This window comes from Hoplias malabaricus, unplaced genomic scaffold (assembly GCF_029633855.1).
Source record: "Hoplias malabaricus isolate fHopMal1 unplaced genomic scaffold, fHopMal1.hap1 scaffold_96, whole genome shotgun sequence".
In the NCBI taxonomy this organism is placed as follows: domain Eukaryota; kingdom Metazoa; phylum Chordata; class Actinopteri; order Characiformes; family Erythrinidae; genus Hoplias; species Hoplias malabaricus.
In genome coordinates, this window is record NW_027100827.1 from 90,472 (window position 1) to 103,972 (window position 13,501).

Here is a 13,501-nt window from a genome sequence, read left to right on the forward strand (position 1 = left end):
CTTTTGGAATTCTGCCATATTGTAGTAGTGTCTGAAAACATAGTGGACAATAGTGGACAGTGGATACTCATAATCAGTGGCGGATGCTGGTCTTTCAAGGAGGGGAAGCTAAGAGGTTTAAGAAAGTCTCCGGTTCAACTCAGAACAGAATGAAAATGTAATGCTCCCACGGATCTTTACACCAAAGGATCGCTGATTCGCTCATTTCGCTGTCAATCAAAAAGGGATTCAGCCTCAGACAGATCATCCAATCATCATGCAGAAGCTGATCGTCCGGGCCAGCCGAGGCCAGCCCACTGCCCCATAGACCCCCAGAGACGCTGAGCGTCCGATGGGCGGGACAAAGCCCAGCATTTATCCAATGACTCGTCTCGTTTTGCTGCACTTCGCTGCTTCGTTATTGAATTCTGTGGACACTGTTTAAAGCACCGTGAAGCTGCGTGAATGACTGAGAGGAAAGCAGCGTCTTTACCAGTGATAAGAAGCTGATTCTGAACAAAAGTTGAGCGCGTTGTAGTGCATATTTATTCAATGACATGTACACACAACAGTATATATTTGATCACTTATTTTTTGACATTTTAGGGGAAGCTGAGCTTCCCTTGCAGTCTTAGAGCAGTCGCCTCTGCCCATAATCCATTGCTTTGTTTGGTAAAAACCCAATTGAAGTAGTATCTGAATTTGTTCACTACCCTCTTAAATTCAGTTCCAAAGTCCAGATTCAAACTCTATAGAGAATATTTGGATTTATATTAATCACAAAAATATGTAAGGGTTTAGCATTCATTGATTCATTCATTTTCTGTAAATATGTTGTTCTGTAGATGACTACGGTGTGTCCAGAGCCCTCATAGATCATAAGGTAGGAGCACACCCTGAACCAGGAGCCAGTCCATCACAGCTCTGAGCTTCAACACTGAAGTAATTCAAAAAGTATTTTATTACATTCCTTTGTTCTTTCTGTGTAAAAATCTTGCCTTTTTTTTTAAACAGAGCGTGGGTGTGCCACTGCAAGTCTAGCACAGATGTGGCTCCTTTTAACACACTTCTGACAGATCCCTGGCCCTTAGCATGTTACCAAGCTATGATCCACAGAGCAGGGACAGCTTCTGAAAGATCTCAAGAACTTTATATCAAGCAAAAAAGGGAACATATGTCTCATTCAGCACAGAGAGCCACAATCAAAGTGATGCTCCACTCATTAAAACCCATCCCTACGATGGTGCCTTAGCTCACACACTGCGATCAGCACTTCGTCCCTTTGAAATACTGCTGACTTCTGCACAGGACACATGGCATGTACCGTACCTGTAAAAAAGGAACTCGCTCAAGTTTTCACAGAGATGTCATGCTCCAGTTGAAGTTCCGACCAAAAAATAATAATAAAAAAGAGAATGCATGTAGCTATTGTCCTCTTGCTAAGAATTTTAATCGAGGCTCAAAAATGTTCAAAATCAAACCCCTGTGTTTTTTTTTTAAATGTATTAACACTTAAAAGTGTTACACTCCTTCAGTAAAAGGTCCTAGAAATTCGACTTTGAACAAGTGACCGAAAGAAATAGTGCTCAGACTGCCACCTACACTCACTGATCATTTTGACCCCCAAACCGATCAGTCTCAGTAGAAATAAAACATTGAACACAAGCTAGACTCCCCGGCTGTGGAGCATTTTTGTTTTCCTTCTTTGCACCAGTTCACAGTCCTGCTTCTCATGTCATTCTCTTTGTAGCTGATATTTAAAAGCAGAGCTAGTGCACAAAATTTTAATGGTGTCTCTGAGTTTCCCTCGTCATGAACCGGCACAGGGAGATGGGAATAACTCTACTCTTTCTAACAGAGGGATGAGGTTCGTGTGAAGATATCTCAGCACCACATGCTGAGAGAAAAGCACACTGCAGAGAGAGAGAGAGAGAGAGAGAGAGAGAGAGAGAGAGAGAGAGAGAGAGAGTTATCCTGCTGTCTCCTTTAGACTGCTGGATAAAGCTATCTGTGATAACTTTATAATGCTGTAATGCAATGTCTCTGGAAATCTGCATCTAATGCTGTTTTCATGAATACTTATCCATGGCTAAGCTTTTAGTACATACTCTGCCTGTGAATCTTCTTAATACGTTTTTAAGACACATCACCAAATGGTGGACCTCTGTCTGGACCTGGACAGAGTGATGCTTCAGTCCAGATCTGTGTCCAATTTGTAATAAATCACCGTAAATAATATTCAAGAAGCATCCGACAGTCGTGGCTGTGACACAGATTGTTTTCTGTGCGCGGCCAGTTCACAGCGAGAGGGACAGCATGGTTTGCTCCAATAACTGATAGGGAAAAAGTGAATGTGTAACGACAAACAGACAAAGCAGTTTATGATGATTCTTCCTGCAGCTGGGGCTAGACCAGTGTCTTAAATGTGGCATTAATCGGAAGCAGCAGTGTGTGGTGCCACTCTAAGATGAAGCCCAGATCTGGAGGTTTGGACCTTTGCTGGGAGAAAATTCCAGGAATATTCATTTAATTCATTCATTCATTTTCATTCATTATCTGTAAGTGCTTATCTAGTTCAGGGTCGTGGTGGGTCTAGAGCCTACCTGGAATCATTGGGCGCAAGGCAGGAATACACCCTGGAGGGGGCGCCAGTCCTTCACAGGGCAACACACACAGACACTCACACCTACTGACACTTTTTGAGTCGCCAATCCACCTACCAACACGTGTCCTCACAGACAGTCACCCGGAGCGGGAATCGAACCCACAACCTTCAGGCCCCTGGAGCTGTGTGACTGCGACACTATCTACTTGTGCCGTGCCGACCCAATATTCATTTAATAATACATTAAAATTAAAGGACACCATTTAAGGTATATATCTTCTTATAAAAAACCTAATGGCCTCAGGATTCATGGGGGAGGGGGGGGTGTTGCCCAGTTTTAATGTAAAATGTAAATGGTAATAAGGAAGGCGTGTATTGATCCAGTGCCAAAAGAATGGAGACACTATAATAAAGGGGTGTGTGACTTTTCATGATGTATGAAGGGTCATTGTGTCCTTATCCACCTGTCACTGCTGATGAAAATGCTCTTGTAGGCCCGAGCAAATGGCTTTCCTTTTATTGATTTATACACAGGGGTTTAACTAATATCATATAACAACGCTTTAAAAATCTATTCTCAAAGATACGGGTCACGGTGCGGCAGGACGTGAAATCGATACCATGAAGAAACACTTTTGGTTTTTATGATGTGCAGACGGATGGTCTGATGGAACATGATTGGTTGATTGGCTTCGTAATTGTGCCTTCTGTTCAGCTCCTGGAGTCCTAACCAATAGGAGAGCTTGCTCAACTGTATACGCTAGACTTCCTGAGGGTATTATTATGACTGAAGAAATAAATACAACATGCGTGGTGTGTTTTAGAGCAGCAACGTGGTCCTGCAGGTTGTGGTGCTGCTGCACAGCTCTAGGGCCCTGGGATCCTGGGTTCAATCTGCTTACTGTCTATGAGGATTACTGCATGTATTTTTCCTGTGTCTGCATGGGTTTCCTCAGGGTGCTTTGGTTTCCTTCCACAATGCACCAAACTTTCTACAGCTGTGAGTGTGAGAGTGACTGAGTGTGTGAAACTGGCCACAGGTCTGTGTGTGTGCCCTGTAATGAAGGGGAGCTCTGTCCAGGGTGTATTACTGCCTTGTGCCTCATAGTTCTGGGTGGATCCACAATGGCCCTGGTCAGGGTGAAGTGGTTATAGAAAATGAATGAATGAACTCAGATTTTTTTTTTTTTTTTTTTTTTTTTTTTTTTTTTATAAAAGGAATGTAAAATTTATGGTTTCTTCAGAGATATGCTTTTTCACAGTGAGAACACACACACACACACACACACACACACAGAGTGAGAGAGAGAGTTAAAAGATTATTTTGAATCTGGAGAACACTTTACTGGGCAGAAAGCAGATCAAGTGGAGTTGTGCTTATAGTGCAGCTCCGACTGAGCAAATCTCAGTGGGCTTTCGAGTGTGTGTGTGTGTGTGTGTGTGTGTGTGTGTGAGAGAGAGAGAGAGAGAGAGAGAGAGAGAGAGAGAGAGAGAGAGAGAGAGAGAGAGAAGGAGTTTTGGCTGTGAACTGAAAGAGGCGGACTCTGGGTGATGTCTTGTGGCCCAAATACTGCTCTACTACCATTTGTCAAAGGAACCACAGCCTCCACTCCTCCAGCAGTCGTCCACACCACGCAGGAGCTGGCAGAGAGAACAAACTGCACCAAAGAACCAGGTTCAGTGAGATAAGAAGCCACCATATTCTGCCAGCTCCTGGAGCCAAGCTCCACCTGCCTGGGCCTCCTTGCCTCCCCCACCCTTCCCAGCCACACCTATGGTGATGAATACAGATTACTGGGCAATAAAGGGCTATAAACTATAAAGCATTTTCAGTGGGAGTGCGTTAGTGTTGTGCTGGTAGGAGTGGATCAGACACAGCAGTGCTACTGGAGATTTTAAAAAATAAACCCTGTGTCACTGCTGGACTGAGATTAGTCCACCAACCAAAACTATCCAGCCAACAGTGTCCTCTGGGCAGAGGAAGAAGATCTTCTAGAAGAAGATCAACAGTGTCTAACAGAGCAGACAGTGAGTGGACATAGTGTTTGAAAACTCTAGCAGGACTGCTGTGTCTGATCCACTCGTACCAGCACAACGCATGCTACAATGTCCATCAAACTACATGCTACATGACGCTACCTTCTACAACATGTCACTGCAGCGCTGAGAATGATCCATCACCCAAATCTGTGGGCACCCTGTTGGGGTACTGAACACTGGTGAATAGGGGGACAGGGAAGCTAGGACAGTATGCAGAGCAACAAGGGGACTACTGTGTGTATGGTTATGGTGTGTAAGTGGCCGGGTTTTTTAGAGTGATTTTGTTTTTTTTTTTATAAGGAAATCAACGCCCAGCTGTTAATTTACTGAAGAGTTGCAGGTAGAACATTGTGTCCATTCTCCTGATGGTAGACATTCCCAGATTCACATTCCCTCTCTGTACTTTTAGATTCCAGACTCTGGTTCCGCTACGTCAGACTTCCGTTATAAATTCCATCAGTGAATCGAGTGAAACTGAAACGAATAACAGTTCTGGTTTGAAATGCACAAAAACACACATGCAGGAGTGTGTGTGTGTGTGTGTGTGTATGTGTGTGTGTGAGAGAGAGAGAGAGAGAGAGAGAGAGAGAGAGAGAGAGAGAGCTGTTGTGTGTAGTTTAATCACAGTGACAGATTTGAGCAGACACTTCCTCACACGCTACACGGACTTCGATCAGTCAACCACACCAATCATATCACTACAACTTACACACACGGCACTTCTGACACATGACACACACACAATAACACACATAGGACAGCTCTGAAAGGCAAGCTCTTATATACTGAGACGTGAGTTGAGATTGAAGGACATTAAATGAACATTTACCAGAGGCCTGTCTTTGTAGTGATACTCTAGCAGCTTATATGTGTGTGTGTGTGTGTGTGTGTGTGTGTGTGAGAGAGAGAGAGAAAGAGAGAGAGAGAGTTGTGGTGATATGATAGCTGTGTTTGACTGATCGTCTGACTGATCCTGGAAACAAAGCTCTTGTTTTGAGGTCCTCTACTGGAAAGAAATGTAGACGCAATGGAAATATGTTAACGCAAACAGCCATCCATTTTAATGAGGTTAGCTAACAAACTGGCCAACACCCCAACTGTAAAAACTATATCTAGCCTCCTGGCTACCTCACATTTATGGACCATTTTATAATCAGATTGTTCCATATTATGTACAATTCCATGCTTTTACACTGCTGTACAAAGCCCCGCCCCTTCACGGTACCATATGGGCAAAGAAGCAACACTATTGGTCACTGTGTGTCTTCATGTTAGATTTCACAAAACAGTGCAAAGTGGTCAGACCTCTTCATTCCAAATATCTTTGACAAGTAGCAGTTCCTTGACAGAGCCACGTCTTTTCAGACCCATAGTTTTAAGTTGTCGCCTCCCCACTGTCAAATGAATTGCCCCATTAACCTCCACCCCACCCCACCCCACCCCACCCCATCAGAGAGAACAACTGAATCATCAGTTGGTAAACGGTGCTATATATTTATTTAGCAAAGACACAGACTGCTTTGGAGCAACAAAGCCATACATATGAGCTTCAGACGACTGCTTGAAAGCAGTAGAAAGCATCCTAACTTTACTACAGGCCTTCCCTCAATTAGCTGAGCTCTATGCCTCTGCGCATTTACAAAACATTTACTGTCAGCTTCACAGCTAGAGTTCCATCTCTAGATTGTAGTCCTGAACTGGTGTAGCATCAAAGCTAACCAGCGGTAAACATGCTTCGGAAAAAATGAGTCAAATATATTTCACTTAATCATCACAAAATAAAAGCCTCTCCTCCTCTGGCTGCTGAAATGAATGACTGCGCCGTCTCAGACCTCTTCACACGTCGGAATCCTCCAATAAGAGCAGCCGGATTTGCATGCTATTATCATATGAATATGAATGGGTGGGCAATCAAGGGGGACACTGTGAGTCTGAGAGAGAGACGTGCCTCTTCTAACTTATCTTTCTATAACAACCAGGTGAAAATAAAATTATTTTCAACCTCCAGAGGGTTAATCCGTGCATGAGAGACCAGAGATCAGCTCTTTCCCATCTTTCACATCTATTTGGAAGCATTTATCCAACCGGGTTTCCTTTAAAAATCCATATGCACCTTGATTTCTTTGATTTGTTTATGAATGTGAAGTGACTTTGAGTCTCTTGAAAAGCTCTATATAAATCAAATTAATTATTAGCATTGATGTTATTCATTCATTGTCTATAACCCTTATCCAGTTCGGGGTCACGGTGGGTCCAGAGCCTACCTGGAATCACTGGGCAAAAGGCAGGAACACGCCCTGGAGGGGGCACCAGTCCTTCACCAGTTCACACACACACACACACACACACACACACACACCTACGGACACCTTTGAGTCGCCAATCCACCTACCAACGTGTGTTTTTGGACCGTGGGAGGAAACTGAAGCACCTGGAGGAAACCCATGCAGACACAGGGAGAACACACCTCACAGACAGTCACCCAGAGCAGGACTCGAACCCACAACATTCAGGTCCCTGGAGCTGTGTGACTGCGACACTTCCGGCTGCACCACCGTGCCACCTTATTATTCATGTTGTTATTGTTGCTATTATTGTTGTTATTATTAATGTTATTATTGTTGTTATTATTGTTGTTATTATGGTTATTATAAAATATACTCTTCCTTCAGAAACCACTCAGGCTTTAAACTGGAATGTACCATTATTCAACTGTACATCAAACTTCCATTAAACCTTATTATGAATCACTCTGCTGACCGTTGTGTAATATCTTCCAAAAGTGCCGGCCGTGGCTCATCCCACATCAGCACTGAGTGGGTTAGCGTTTATTTCCTTGGTCTTTCTTTTATTTCCATCCTTTTCTGTTCTATTAGTCATGATGGTTGGACTGTAAATGCTCCCCTTCCGAAAAATCCTGCCGAGCGATGGTAACCATCACAAGCATTAGCTGCTGAGTTATGTAAGCGTTTTATTACACAGATACCTGATAAGCCTGCTATTACTGCTATGATTCCACTGGGCTCAGGTGCTTTTCACTTCCCTCTGGAAGCATATTCAGCGTATTCCTGTCTTATTTAAAGAACGTGTGCGTTTGTAGGGAGTGGAGCATCCATTTGAAACCTTCCAGATGGAACTGCCTCTACTCATCGCAGTGGAACTGTTGCAGTGAGTCTATTATCACAGGGAATGAGCTGTTTTGTTTTGTAAATGTACCTGTTCTGTGCAGCTGCGAACTGGGATGAAATGTGCTTGAAAATGCTCAGGAAATGAATGTCAGCAGTGTGTGTGAACAGGGATGAAGCCTGTGTGTTTCCCCTAAACAACATTTAAGAGTGGACATAGTCTTCCCAAGTGAACCAGTCTTTTTTTTCTTCTTCTTTGTTTCATGATGTTTACCATTCAGCATCTAACCAATGTTACACTGATTTTTTATTGTGAAGTAAAGATGAGGTCATTCTTCCACTGAGTGCAAACGGCACAGGCCTCTGATCATTTAAATAAAGTGCAGAGCGAAGGGATTTGAAGTGGTGTTCGTGACAGGTGCATCCCAAAGGCAGTGTGCACCATACTGAGTATTTCATGTGGATCAAAATTAATTTTCATTTCATGGAGGCAGACGAACCTTTGAAACGAGACTTTTACTGTAAGGATCGAGCGCCCTGGAGGACATCAAAGACACCTCTCTCTCTCTCTCTCTCTCTCTCTCTCTCTCTCTCTCTCTCTCTCTTCTAAAAAATGAAGCATTTGGTCAAAAAAAAGCAACAATTTGCGACAGTCTTTTTGAGTTGTTTCGACATTGATCCAACAAAGTGTTTTGAGAACGGTGAGTTACTTTGACAGACAGGTTACTGTATAACCGTCACAGCGGCACGGTGTCGCAGCAGGTAGTGTCACAGTCACACAGCTCCAGGAGGTTGTGGGTTCGATTCCCGCTCCGGGTGACTGTCTGTGAGGAGTTGGTGTGTTCTCCCTGTGTCTGCTTGGGTTTCCTCCGGGTGCTCCGGTTTCCTCCCACAGTCCAAAAACACACGTTGGTAGGTGGATTGGTGACTCAAAAGTGTCCGTAGGTGTGTGAATGTGTAAGTGTGTGTGTTGCCCTGTGAAGGACTGGCGCCCCCTCCAGGGTGTATTCCCACCTTGCGCCCAATGATTCCAGGTAGGCTCTGGACCCACCGCGACCCTGAACTGGATAAGCGCTTACAGATAATGAATGAATGAATAAATGTCACAGTTATGAGGCTCCATTTCAGTCAGTTGAGTGTGATACAATTTAAACAATGATGTAAGAACATGAGAACATTCATAAAAACAGTAATAGACACTTCTCTCTCCTTCGTTTCCCTCTCCCTCTGTTTAACTTGTTGCGCCTTAGGTCTCAAAGCGAGTAAATAATTAAATTACAAAACACTTGAGGGTCATAAAAGTGTTCTTGGCGGTTGTAACACTGTCTCTTACAGAGTTAAGGAAAGCTCTCCGGCTAATTCTGCCTATATCCACAGAACACACACCATCAACACAACAGAAAAATGTTCAAGCCTAGAGTGACCAGACGTCCTCTTTCACCCGGACATGTCCTCTTTTTTAGACTTAAAAAATGTCTGGGCGAAATTTCACAAACGTCCGGGATTTTGTTTTTCTAGAGATTACATAGAACTACAAACTAGTCCCGCCCTCCCCTACTCCGATTGGTTCGCTTGAGTGAGAAGGGGTGAAGTAGCCTAAAATCTTCTGATTGGACGGTCTGACTGTAGAGCTACCGTTATTGGTCGATATCCTTCTCTGTAAACATTTAATTGGTCAGTCTGCACATCAGTAGTCCTTGTTTACCTCAGACAAAAAGCACATGTACCTACACCCCCCACCCTCACCCCAACCCCCGGGAGACGTTTGTCCTCTTTTTCACCATCTCAGATCTGGTCACCGTATTCAAACCTAAACTCACCAATTAAATAAACCACCTATTTGGGTCATGAAAATGGTTAGAACCCTCAACCTGGCAGCTCTTTTGAGCCTTATCCACAATAAAGTGTGCCTGGAGCAAACTGAAGCAGCCTTCTTCTGTAAAATTAATCTTGTCCAAGTGGGGCGTTGTCCATTACAAAGAACTGAGTTGCCAAAAAATTATATTTGCTTTTTAGTATTTAATGAAATATACTGAGTTGTGGTTAGACAAGAAATTGTCTTGAAACAACACATTATTTTTGTTACCAAAACTCAACAAAACACCACACGATTATAAAACCTCTACCAAAATCATTCAATTTTAAAGCAGTGCATATATTTAAGTATTGGCTAAAGGCCACAAGAATGACTTTTTAGAGTGATTCTCTCTCTCTCTCGCATTCTAATTTGTTTCTCTCTCCTTTCCCTATCCTCTCTCTCTCTCTCTCTCTGATCTGTGTGAAATGTAGTGCACTAGATGGAGAGCTTAGGAACAGTATACAGTGCAGAAGGTCTATAGTGATGTAGGCACACTTCTAAAGTAGGGCACTACCAAGGACCCTTCAGTTAGGACACTTAACACACACACACACACTGCTGCAATCTCCGTTTAAAATTTAGTGCATTAGTTGAAGATTGATGGTCACAGCCTTGAAGATGAGGAGCTCAGCTGGAGGTGTAGGAGATGTGGAGAGTGGAGGGGCTCTGGGATGGAGGGATGGACTAGAAAAGACATTTGAGGCAGTGTAGGGTCTGTAGGGTCTGCTGAGAGGTGGTCTGCTCTCGAGGCTTTATTTCAGTGTGAGGCTGTGTCCACTTTTGGCAGCGGCTGCTTTCTTCAGTGACCGAGACGTGGGCTCTGCCTGGCATAATTCTGCCTAATGTGACAGACTGGAAGTGTGTGTGTGTGTATGTGTGTGTGTGTGTGTGTGTGTGTGTGTGTGTTGGTGTGTGTCCATTAGTAATATAAAGAATGGGGCAGAGTGTACTATTTGGATTTGTATGTGTGTGTGTGTGTGTCATATATCTGATGTGTGTGAGAAAATAGCCTTTGTGAACTGTGTGTGTGTGTGTGTGTGTGTATGTGTCGCTCATGAAACAGAAAATGCATGACAGTGGGGGATTTGCATGAGAGAGAGAGAGAGAGAGAGAAAGAGAGAGAGACTTGTATGGTGATCAGACAGGGCTCAGACTAATGTAGTGTGTCAGCCTCTTTGAGCCCTCAGGAGCAACAGGAGAGAGAGAGAGAGAGAGAGAGAGAGAGAGAGAGAGAGAGAATAATGATAAAGCATGTAAGAGGAAGAGAGACTAGCTCCAGAGAGAATGATACAGAGAGAAAGGGACAAAATAACAGAAACACTTAGAGAGTAAGTGGGAGAGAGAGAAAGAATGAGAGAATGAGAGACAGAGGAGAAGATGGAGAGAGAATGGAGAGAAGATATTTGAGGTAGGTGACAGAGATGCAGCAAGAGAAGATCAACAGGGACGAAGAGAGAGAGAGAGAGAGAGAGAGAGAGAGGGCTAATTGTAAAGTGTTGAGTGGGAGTATTAGAACTCAGGTCACGAAGAGCGTTGGGACCACTCCAGATCAACAAGCCTAAGTTGGTCTCACTTTCCCCTGATGGAGATTTGAATGTGGCCGAATGAATGCACACGCTAAAGACGCAATTTATCTACTCATTACGCCTCTCTCTCTCTTGTCTCTCTGTCTCTCTCTCTCTCTCTCTCTCTCTCTCTCTCTCTCTCTCTCTGTCATTGTGTTTGGTAGACAGCAGCACTCTCCGCTGACCATTACCACTTTTCCTATGCAAATTTTCCATCAGTTTGATTATTCCGAGGGGTTGAAAGTGTTCCTCTCTGGTTTGAAGCCGTGCACAGAGGCGTAATGAGCTGTGACAGCTGAGGCCCTCCCTCCCTCCCTCGCTCTCTCTCTCCCTCTCTCCCTCTGTGGGACTCAGGTGAGGCCTATGGCCTGGAGAGCAGTGGCTCCGTCAACATGATTCCACACATTCCATTCTCCCATCAAGACCCTCAGAGATTCGATAACAGCCCCGGCCTGGAACCTGCCGCCTGATCAACACTCCATCAAATATCCTCCAATTAATCAGGCTGGAGACTGGAGGAAGACGTCTTCTGATGACAGGTCGTTAGAATAGGATTCACCTTATTTTCCATGACAGCGAGGGAGGGGCCATCATTGTTTCTACTGATATAGATTTGTAAAGATTGCTGGAGTAACTTGCTCTGCTTCGTATTGAAATAAAACACATAAGGACTGAAAAAAATGATGAGCTGTTTTTGATGAGTTTTTACCACTGGAGGTACCACAAATGTTCACTTATTTACCAGCTTCTTATTTGAATTTTCATTTCCACCTTAACACTAGAAGCATTTTGCTTCTTTGCCCCACGGAGACCTGGCCTTGCCGTGCTGTGACTGACCAGTCCGAGCAGCGTGCTGACCTCCCTCCCACGCCAAAACCAACAAAGACCTCGGAGTGACATCAGGAACTCTGATCCTCATCAATTGTTCCCGCTTCCACCTTAAATTAAATTTTAGGAGTCCAACACAGCTTCAAATTCTGAAAATCCAATTAAAATATTAATTTCCACCTTAAATGGTTCAGTTCACGAGGTTAATATTGACAGCATTCACCAGGCCTTATTTAAATTTTCTGTTCCACCTTCGAAAGTGACTCTGCGAGGCTGAAGTTAGCCTTTGAAAATCAGGTCTCATTCCTCAGAATAGAATTGAATCAATAAAAAACAATACCATAGAAATGGATAGAATACAACTGAGTTGAAAACAAAAATTGAATAATATCCATTATACAACAGTCATTTCCATCCAAGTAATTTGATTGGACAAGAAGAATTCCATGGGTCTGTCCCGAAACATAGTGAGCTCTCCAACTAGAACGCATTTAACGTAACCGTTTGCGCGCTCCAGACACGCTCCAGATCTTAATCTGGCCGAATTTTGCGGCTACGTTAAACCCTCCCTTAGCCGCGAAGGTTGTCCCAGGATGCAATGCAAGAACAGTTCTTCTCCCAGAGCAAAAATAAATAAAAACTTGATAAAAATGAGATAAGAATCTGCGCTGAAACGCAAAGGTGACGCTAGCCGCTGAGGTAAAAAAAAAAACACCGGTTGCGTGCGGTGGGCGGGAATAAGCCGTGACGCAATCGCTCTCTAACTAAAGCGTCTCAATAATCTGCCTCATATGAGGACAAACAACCGTTAGAACGCTCCCGACTTAAACAGTCTGTGCCTACATAGGCAGCTCACTGGGTTTAGGGACAGACCCCATTAGAGCTCATATGGAGCAAAAGCACTGGGCCATTTAACTCTACATGTACAACTCTGACTTACAGTTGTGTTCTATTTCCTGTTAGCAGTGTCTCAATGTAGGGGGTTTAAAGTGGGGTCTCTGCAGCATTAGCAGCTTGTGCTTTGGACAGGTTTAAATGGTCAGACAGTGGCATGGGTTCCACTTCATATGTCCTTATGTTTATAGCAGGACACAGATTCCGCTGTCTCCACTCGTTCTTCCAAAGAGCGCCTGTATTTGCACTGAGGATCCTCACAGACTCAGCTGAAGTATGTTTAACTTGAGCCCATTAACCCCCCACCCCTTCCCCGAACACTACAGCTTGCTATAGTTGGCCTGCAGTAATGTAGATGTAATGTTATTTAATGCTTGCTGAAGTGTTTGTTGTTGTTGCCCCAGTGTCTTCTGGCAGTCTATTGTGCTGCAGTGTGATGGAGTAGAATCAGGGTTCACTAGAGCTATTGCCTTTGGAGTCATTTGTAGGTGAGTGTCTCTCTGTGTTTTTCTCTCTGCACAGGGGCAGACAGTCCAGATCCAGCTGTTTAGTAATTACTGATTATTCATTCACATGCTAATATCAGTCTCTCTCTCTCTCTCTCTGT